General features: G+C 43.6%; 1 protein-coding gene and 1 pseudogene across 24 annotated transcripts in view; both read right to left on the bottom strand.

Annotated features, from left to right (window-relative positions):
• LOC122263497 (uncharacterized) overlaps nucleotides 1-10,000 on the bottom strand; it is a 456,927-nt gene that overhangs the window by 360,716 nt on the left and 86,211 nt on the right. The gene's annotated exons all lie outside the window — the stretch shown is intronic.
• Nucleotides 4,213-5,026, bottom strand: LOC147469592 (uncharacterized; annotated as a pseudogene).

Genomic DNA, 10,000 nt, shown 5'->3' with positions numbered 1-10,000 from the left:
AGATTTTTTCAAAGTTTATTTCACTCGCCTCCGGCGATCCTCACAAACCCGGGCTATTCATTTTCTATTTCAAAACTGAATATTGCGGGATTACTCACTGTTTTGAGTTTGTTTGTTGTTTCTACTTATCTTGTATATAGGGCTAAGACTTTGAGGCTATGCGGTGACGGGGATGCAAGTGCAGGTCGTCCGTCAGCAATAATTTTCCGGTAATTTCTCGTCCGGTTCTCAAGAAGTCACCGCGTGTTCTATTGTCTCCTTGTGAATAGCCAGTGTCGTCGTGACTGGCCGTGACTCGTGCCCACTCGTGCCCGATTGTCACGCGCATGCGCAATACCCTACAGTTGCCAGGAGTCGCTTACGTTTCCATGGCAACGCATAGTTGTCAGGTGTTCTATTTTTTCCGTTTTAATTTACACATGAAAATGAACACCTGGACATTCGCCCCCACCGAAAATATTTTTTTTTTCCGAAGGAGAAAAAAATTCTTTGTCTTAAATATTAGCAAATGAACTTAAAGTTATTACTATGAGCACTTATTTCGAACAACACGAAAGTAGAACTAAATATAATATAATGATTACAGACAAGACAAGAATTTGCATGAGAATTAGTTTAAATTATCATGTTCAGTTAAACTATGTAAAGATGCGAGTATATTCTTCACTAAATTCGTTAATCTAATAGATTAATAATTTTGATTAATCCCTGTGATCTAACAAGTTTTACCACTTAGATTCACGTTCACACACACGTGGACCCTGCACGCGCGTGCGCTCCTTCTTGACTCCATCACGATGCTTAGAACCCAGAGATTCCTCCGAGTCCTCCTGCCAGTCGTTGTCCACAAGGCGAGAAAGGAAATCTGCGCCGACGTTGGCACTGCCCTTAATGTAGCGGATGGCGAAGTTGAACTGCTGGAGGTACAGAGCCCAGCGCATCAGTCGAGCGTTCGCGTTTTTAGACGTACGCAAACTCTCCAAAGGCATGTGGTCGGTCTCCAACAGGAACTTGTCTCCGTAAAGGTAGAAATAATACTTCTTAATTCCGTCGACGACTGCTAGCAGCTCCTTCTCGATCGTGCTGTAGTTCCTCTCGGTGGGCTTCAGTTTTCGACTGTGGTACGCCACGGGATAAATCTCACCATCCGTTTCCTGCATAAGGACTGCTCCTGCACCATCATGTGATGCGTCTGTTTGAAGGATAAAAGGTTTTTGAAAATTGGGCAACTGGAGGATAGGTTGTTTACAGAGCAACTTCTTAAGGGAATTAAAAGCACCCTCTTGTTCATCTCCCCATGGAACCTTACTCGGGGCATGTTTTTTTCAGTAGATCAAAGAGTGGAAGAGCTAACACTGCGAAGTTGGGAACAAAATTACGGTAATACCCCGTTAGTCCTAAAAAAGATCGCACTTGCTTCTTAGTCGTGGGTCGCGGTGTATCTTTTATCTTCTGGATTCTGACAGCTACATCTGACTTCACCCAATGTATGACCAAGATACTGAATTTCTTTATGTCCAATTTCACACTTACTTGGTTTAATGGTCATTCTTGTACCTCGCAGCCGTTGAAATACCTCCTCGAGGATCTCCAGGTGCTCCTCGAACGTGGAGGAATGAACCAGATGTCGTCAACGAATGCTTCAACTCCTCGCACACCTTGCAACACTTCCCTCATAACCCTGTTGAACACAGCTGGTGAATTCGTTAACCCAAACGGGAGTACCCTAAACTGATACAGACCTGCAGGACTGGCGAAAGCAGTGAGTTCTCGACTCCCGGGGTGTAACGGAATCTGGAAAAATCCTTTTGCTAAGTCGAGCTTACTGAAGAATTTCGATTCAGTCAATCTCGAGAATATTGCTCGTTGATCGCACATTGGTTCAGCATCCACCTTTGTGATCGTGTTGATTTTCCGATAGTCTCCGCATATCCTTACACTGCCATCCTTTTTCCGCACTACTACTATGGGACTACAGTGGGATGATGCAGACTTCTCGATGATTCCCGCACTTTCCATATCCTGGATCTCTTGTTTAACTGCATCTACTAATCGCATAGGTATGGGATAAGGTTTCTGCTTTATAACTTTGGAGCTAGTAAGTTCTATAGTGTGATAATTAACCTTTGCAACTTTTGGCTTGTCTGAGAATATGTCACTGAAACGTTTCAACAAGCTTTTTACCTGCTTTTGTTGTTCAGACTTTAGAGTTTCACTCACGTCCACATCGTCGCAGGTCTCGGTTTGACATGCCTGTGCAGTGGTGGGTCCATCGTCAAAGTCACTTTCTGCAATCACTGCAGCGGCACATATGGATGCTGCTGGGTATGTACTGCCAAGACTCGAAATTTTCTGTGAAAAGAAAGCTTTAACATATGCTAGATATAGCTGTTGTTGAAGAGACCACCTGCTCGTCATGTCTCTCTCGCCATAGGACGCACATCCGATGCCAGCTGTAAAGTATTCCTTTAACATATTGATGTGGAATCTTTTGTGTTGATTCCCCACCTGTACTACATAATTATGATCAGATATTCTATCTACGATATCATAAGGACCTTTCCACTGTGCCAACAACTTGTTGTGAGAAGTGGGCAAGAGAAGAAGGCACTTATCACCTACTTTGAACTGACGTACCTTTGTTTTCTTGTCGTAATAAGCCTTCTGCACTTCCTGTGCTTTCAACAGTTCTTGCTTGGCTAATTCACAGGTAGACTGGAGACGATTGGCCAGATCAATGACGTAGGTATATGTTGACTTGACCTCTGCGTCCTCTGCATTGTCGTCCCATAGCTCCCGCAAAATTTGAAGGTCCTCGCACAACTCTTCCATACACAAGTTCGAAGGGTGAGAACTTTAAAGAACTTTGCGGAACTTCTCTATACGCGAACAGTAGCGGCGCAATATAGCGTGGCCATTCTTTCGGCTGCTCTGCTGCCATCCTCCTGAGCATTCTCTTCAGCGTGCCATTGAATCTTTCACACAGACCATTACACATCGGATGATATGGAGTCGTTCTTAGTCCCTTTATCGACAATAAACGAAGCACTTCTTCCATCATCGCAGAGGTGAACTGTGTCCCTCTGTCACTCAGTACTTGCCTGGGAATACCGACCCTGCAGAAGATTTCCACCATGGCTTCGGCGACGGTAACAGCATCCATATTCTTGAGTGGCACTGCTTCTGGCCATCTCGTACTGAAATCCACGAGCGTGAGGATGTACTTGGATCCCTCACTCGCCCTCGGGTGGATTGGTCCGACGATGTCCACGGCGATTCTCTCGAAAGGCTCGGAGATCAGCGGCATAGGCTTCAGTGGTGTAGGTTTCACGCGTCTGCGGTCACTAGTCTCCTGACCCATGCCAGGCCAAAAGAATTCCGTCTGAATGCGGTCAAGTGTTTCTTTTGACCCATGTGACCTCCGAGAGCAGAATGGTGACCCAGCCGGAAAACAGCAAGACGATACCTCGCAGGAACGACGAACTGAAGACGCTCCTCTCCATGTTGCGTCAGAACCCTCCGGTAGATCCTCTTGTTTTTCACAATAAAACACGATTCTTCCCCATGTGACATATTTAGAGACTCTCCGTCAACTTCCTTCGCACCGATTCTAACGAAGGATCACTCTCTTGCTCCTGTACAATATCTTGGCAATTTACCAGATCACATACCGACGTCAGAGGAGTGAAGTTCTACCTTCATTTCACCATGCTCTCGTAACAGCCGCGGCAACCAGTTTGCGTTGGCAGCATCAGCAGCACAACTATTCCTTTCCTCAACGCCCTTTGATGTTTCACGATGACGACTCGCAGATTGGGTTTTGACCATCACGGCGCTGAACTCGCCCTGTAAAGAACGGACTCTCTACGTGTTATGGTTCCACTGGGACATTCACCAAAGATCCATCAATACATTTAAACATTAAATCCCTCCCGGTATATGTTTGTAGGACATGACATATTGTTTAATAACACACCCCGACGAACCGTTGTCTCGGAGAACACTTACCCGAACACCCCCTACTGACCCTGACTGAACTAGGAGAAGAGTTCTGCTTCGCCATGATCTGTAGAGTGGGCAGATAGTCATAAGTAGTGTTACCCCCGGGAAATGTCTTTGAACTTCTGACTTCTCGGAAAATAGGGCGCTTCATCTTCCTCACTCATACTGGCGGCCCCACACCTTTCTGCCGGTGACCTTGAGTTTCCTGATTCACGTGCTCGCCACTGATGTTTTGTGCCGTTTGCTGGGGTGTATATTCGGCTGTGCTTTCGTCTGCAAATACTGATTCTTGTGATTTAGGGGTAGTTGAAAAAACTTCTGTTGCTGCTGCAAAGGGTATGTCCCTGCCTTTCTTCTGTTGCTGACGATTGAAGAGGCCGCTTTTTTCCACTGCTTACGAGTGTGATAACCCATATGCAGAAAAGTGGGCATCTCCTTCTCAGCCATCCTGGCACGCGCTGGCTGATCTTGTTGGAATCTTGAACTGTGCCACGTAGGGTCCTGAGGGCACGACTTTTCTAGCTGAGTACGTATCATCAAATCCTTTAACCTTCCTTGGAGTTAGGCGTCCCATCCTTCTCCTGCCACTGATCCAGGTAGCTTGTCAGCAACCAGGATCGGAGCGGCAGTCTCCTTATCTTGCATCATTCGCCCGGTTGAACGAGTTTTCGCTCGTCAACCGTCAACCACCCCGTACGGCCCCTCCATCAACGCCGACTTCATTGACGCGTACGTTTTGTCGCTCGCGTCGAGACGATGGAGGATTCCAAAGGTTTCCCATCAAATAGACTCTGGAAGTGAAGCTTCTTCGCGCTTCCATCTAACTATAGAGATCAGCAAGATCTTCAAACCTGCTGAATGTAATGGTTCAAGTCGCTCACCTTCTTTTACGCAGGTACCGATGGTGCGGCAAGGGTTTGACGCCTGGGCAGGGGAGCTTCCGTTCGTCTCTCCGCTGCGCACGAGCCTTGTCCAACTGATGCCGGGAATTCTCTCCTCTTCCTCCATCTACAACCTGCTGCATCCTCAGCTCCGTTGTTCTCGCTGCCTATCCCGTTCTTCTCGTTTCCTCTTTCTCACGCTCCACGTTTGGACTCGCGTCGTATTCTCGCTCCTCTCCGCCTGACGTTTGCGTCACGTAATCTACAATAGCCACCGCATCCTCAAGACCCATCAGCTTTAGCCTCCTTTCACACGAAAGTTTTCTGCAGACATTTTATCTGAAGTAAAAGTTAAATGTTCCCCAACCACCAAAATTTATCTATACACGACACTACTCACTATAGAATCACCATGAGTTTAGAGGGAAACTATCATCAATCTCCTCTGTTTCCATTGTTCATTTTGCCTACTCCTCGTGTCAAGTCCCCTGTTCGGGCGCCACTTTGTCAAAGTTCTTTATCAAAGATTAATGTAAGCATCAGGATTCATACTTAAATGAAGTTAATAATTCTTTAGAATTGTTACGTATATATATAGTTTTCATCTTTCATAACTTATTTGTGTTCCCGGGTTAAGTTTTCTCATTCTTGATAAGATTCTGACAATTTATTAGTTTATTCACATTATAAGTTATTCATTTTATGAAGTAACTCAATCTATACTCAAATCTATAGCATAATTTCCATTTAAAACATTATTCAAATGTCTATTATTTTCTGAGGGTACTTTAAGAACACAGGGAAAGTAATACAATTTAAGTTTATTGATGCAACTAACTATTGATATTATATTACGAAATATATGTACGAGTTTATTTATATTTAAGTAGATTTTTCAAAGTTTTATTTCACTCCGCCTCCGGCGAATCACTCATCTAACCCGGCTATTCATTTTCTATTTCAAAATCTGAATTATTGCGGGATTACTCACTGTTTTGGAGTTTGTTTTGTTGTTTCTACTTATCTTGTAGATAGGGCTAAAAGACTTTGAGGCTATGCGGTGACGGGGATGCAAGTGCAGGTCGTCCGTCAGCTAATAATTTTCCGGTAATTTCTCAGTCCCGGTTTCTCAAGGAAGTCGTCCCGCGTTGTTCTATAGTTTTCCCTTGTGAGTAGCCAGTGTCGTCGTGACCTGGTGCCGTGACTCGTGCCCACCTGGCCCGATTGTCATGCGGCTGCATGCGCAATACAGTTGCCAGGAGATCGCTTACGTTTCCCATGGCAACGCATAGTTGTCAGGTGTTCTATTTTGTTCCGTTTTAATTTACACATGAAAATGAACACCTGGACAGTAATATAATACTATACATATTCTAATATATATATAAAATATATGACATAATATATATATATAATATATATATATATATATATATATATATAAGAGAGAGAGAGAGAGAGAGATGAGAGAGAGAGAGAGAGAGAGAGAGAGAGAGAGAGAGAGACATATATATATAATTACACATATACATACTACATAGTAATATATATATATATATATATATGATATATATATATATAATATATTTATTTATTTATTAATAACACTATGTAAAGACATACAAACAATAGATAAATCGCCGCACAACATTAATAAATACAACAAAAGAACCACTAAAATAGGCACACGAAAAAGCCTCACGCAAACACACACAAACGCAATATATGACTCTTACATAGAATGCTCTCAGATTGCCACACCTTTCATACACTCAAAGGCAATACCGAAATCCCCCACACAAATTTGGCATAAGGAGGCAATTTCCCATCGGGTTGGGCTAACAAGAAAAAAGAAAGAAAACGAAAAGAAAAGAAAATCAGCAAAGAACTCAACAAGATTTTTTGCTTCCCTCAGAGTTGTGTAATGTAAATGTGACTGTTGTAGACATTGATAATAAAAGAAAAATCTTGTCATGTTTTGTTTTTCACGAATTAGAGCTAAATGAGGCACTGTGCAGCCGCCATGAGCGCACTACGGTAGTCGACCAATCCAACAAGGCTCAAGCACCTACAACTTTGGCATCGAACGGAGAAGTTTCTTCCTTTTTCGTATGCCTTCTTCTCGTCCCCCACTTTTTTTTCCTCGCAACTTCTGCAAAGGGGAGAAAGCTACAAATGCATTCGAAGACAAGGAAGCTAAATAAAAACCACCCTGCGCACGACAAACCAGAGGAAGGAAGAGAAATCCCCAGCACGAGTGCCTAACTGACACCTCGTCCGTCCGGGGAGGTGCCACTGCCAAATCTTCTAAAACACGTGTTCTGCGCAAACATAACACATCTCGGATTATAGAAAACAAATTGCGGGACTATGGTGGGCTATAGATGCCATAGTGTGCCAAAACTGACATCTTCTTTTCTACTACCAGTCATGAGAGAGGAAAGGAAATGGGGGGCTAATATACGCCATATTGTGGCGCAAAACTGAATCTTCCTTTCTCTCTCCCTCAGGTTGGGAGTTGAAAACAGCAACATTATGGGAAATCTCCGATACCTCGTAGCAGGATCAGCACTACAGAGGCAGAGAAATAGATATATTAAAGCACATTTACGTTAAAAAGAAACAAAAGAAGAGACATGTAAAATTGAAGCAATCGAAAAACTCTCTTGCAAAAGAATAAGGGTCAATGTTACGAGAAAAAGAAAGAAAAAAAAATACAGATAAGGATAGGGGAAAGCCAGAGCTCGGTCGGGGCTCGATCGTTACACACACAGGGATTCACTGACAACCGATGCAAACACAAACATATTAACAAACAAACACAAACAATAATTATCGAACAACAAACAATAATTAACAGACACATAACCAAATACAGGCTTTAGGGAGCCACTGCAGCAAGAGTGTGTTGAAGTGTAATGTTTTGTGTAAGTGTAAAGTGTATGCATGTGTGATATGCTGGTGTGTGCTTGTCGTGGTGTGTGACGTGAGTGGTCTATAATATGTGTTGATTGTGAGTGAGTGTATGCGTGAGAACTCATTTAATTATGTGTGTGCCATGTATGTGTGATTGCGAGTGTGTGTGCATTGTGTGTGAGCTGTGTTGTGCATGTGTGATTGTTATTTGTATTTTGTTGTTCGCGTGTGTGAGTGTGTCTGTGTGCTTGTGCATAATGTGTGTATGTGGTGGCAGAGTGTTTCCCAAGTGTGATTGTATGTGTGTGTTTGTATGCGTGTGAATAGGGGTACGTATGTGTCGCCTGGTTAGAATGTGTGGTACGTGTGTTATGGGAGGATGTTAGTGTGTGAGATTCACCATGTGTGGATTTGGTTCCTGTGTGGTATGTGATTGTGTGTTTGAGTGTGAGTGTGAGTGTTTGTGTGGTAGTGTGAGTGTTTAGAATGCATGTATGTTTGTTTGAGTTGTTTTGTAAGTGTGAGCATTTGTATGTAAATGTGTGTGTTTTTACAAAGTGTGAGTGTGTGGGTCTTGTGCACATATATCATTGCGTGTGACTGTGTAGATGTAAATAAGTTTGTGTCCTGTATGATGATTCAGCCTGTATGACCGGGTGGTTGAGTGTGTGTATGGGTGAGTGTGGCTGTGTTTGACTGATGTATTGTGTGAATGTTTGTGTGTTGCGTGTGCGGGTCTGTGAGTGTGTCTGTGTGCGTAAGTCTTGTTTTTTTTTTCCGTTCTTGTATATATTGTGTCTGTGTGTGTGAGATTGTGTGTAGGAAGATGCTTTGGTGTGAGTGTGTATTTAAATGTCCGGTTGGGATGTGGTAAATGTGTGGTTACACAAGTGTGTTTGTGCGTGAAATCGTGTGTGTGATGTACGCGAAATGTTGTGGGCATGTGCTGGAGTGTGTGTGGTTGATGACAGTGTAGGTAAATTCATGTGTGTTCACAAGTGGAGTTTTTGAGGTGGTGTGTGCTTGTGCTGTGCTTGAACTCTCGAACCAGTCAGTACAAACATTACCATTACAAGATCATGGCCAAATACATAATCTAAAACCTGCCACCTGCCAAATGATCTGTTTATCTGTGCATATACAGTCATTAATCGATCTCTATTGACGAAATGTTTAAATTCCGCCCCCAATTGCTGTTACTCTGGTGATCAACCAAATTTGTGTGTGTCTAGCATTGAAATCTCCCCTACATAATGTTTCCCCCTCCATATCCCAACTAAAGGGACCCCTTTGAACCTCGGCCTTTCGCCGGGTAAACCGCAGGGTCGCCTTTCCCCGGAAACAAACGGTGTTCTCCTAAAACGCCGAAAGTGGTGGTAAAGGACAGGGGGGGACAGGTGGTGTGCCTACAGAGGATCTCTTGAATCAACGAGGAGCTTGGCTCGAGAGAGCCGAGTGTCAAAACCCTTACTCTGAGGGATCTCTTTTATAGTATTGCCAACTCCTTCAAGATGTCAACTCCCTTGCATAGTGGTGCCCACCATGGGATTAGGTCAGGTAATCCAGGTAATTCTTCTTCTTCTGCGATACGTGTAGCAATGTAAGATTATAACTCTTCCTTCAAAGAGTTTCTTGTAGAGTCTTCTTCTTTCTTCCTTGGAGAGGCTTCTAGATAGCTTCAGCGGGCGCAGGTAAGCTGGAGCAGGTGCTGTTATCTCAGGTGAGGTCGAGTGGTGACTGATGTCTGAGTGACTGATCAGAATCCTTCCTGATTCTGAGTTGAGTGAGTCTTGAGTCTGAGTGAATCGGGTGCAAGTTTCTTCTGAAATTTGCCCTCTAGACTCTAATCTGGGTCAAGCATTTGCCAGACCTGAATAACTAAGTGGTGTTATACTTTCATGTTGAAGGACACCCCCCAACCGTTACCCAATCCAAGGTGACCGCCAATGAGAATATCAATATAGGTCCTGTACAACAAACAGTACAATACAATAAGGAAAGTGGAGAATGTAGCATTCGCGAAAGAAGAAGAAGCGGACGAAGAACTAAGATGCACAGCTCCCTAATAAGAAATACTAGGAGAAGATAATAACAGTGGGGGCGTAACCCCTTGCTGGTCATCAATGTTCGTCTTAGTAATTTTGCTTTTAGGACCTAGTCATCGTGTTTTTGTCGGTTGCAAGACCCGCCGGTGGTGGAGG

This window comes from Penaeus japonicus, unplaced genomic scaffold (genome assembly GCF_977035675.1).
Source record: "Penaeus japonicus unplaced genomic scaffold, GWHDUDI00000001_assembly GWHDUDI00000020, whole genome shotgun sequence".
NCBI classification, from domain to species: Eukaryota; Metazoa; Arthropoda; class Malacostraca; order Decapoda; family Penaeidae; genus Penaeus; species Penaeus japonicus.
Note: the sequence above shows the minus strand (reverse complement) of the source record. Positions and strands in the feature narration are given on the sequence as shown.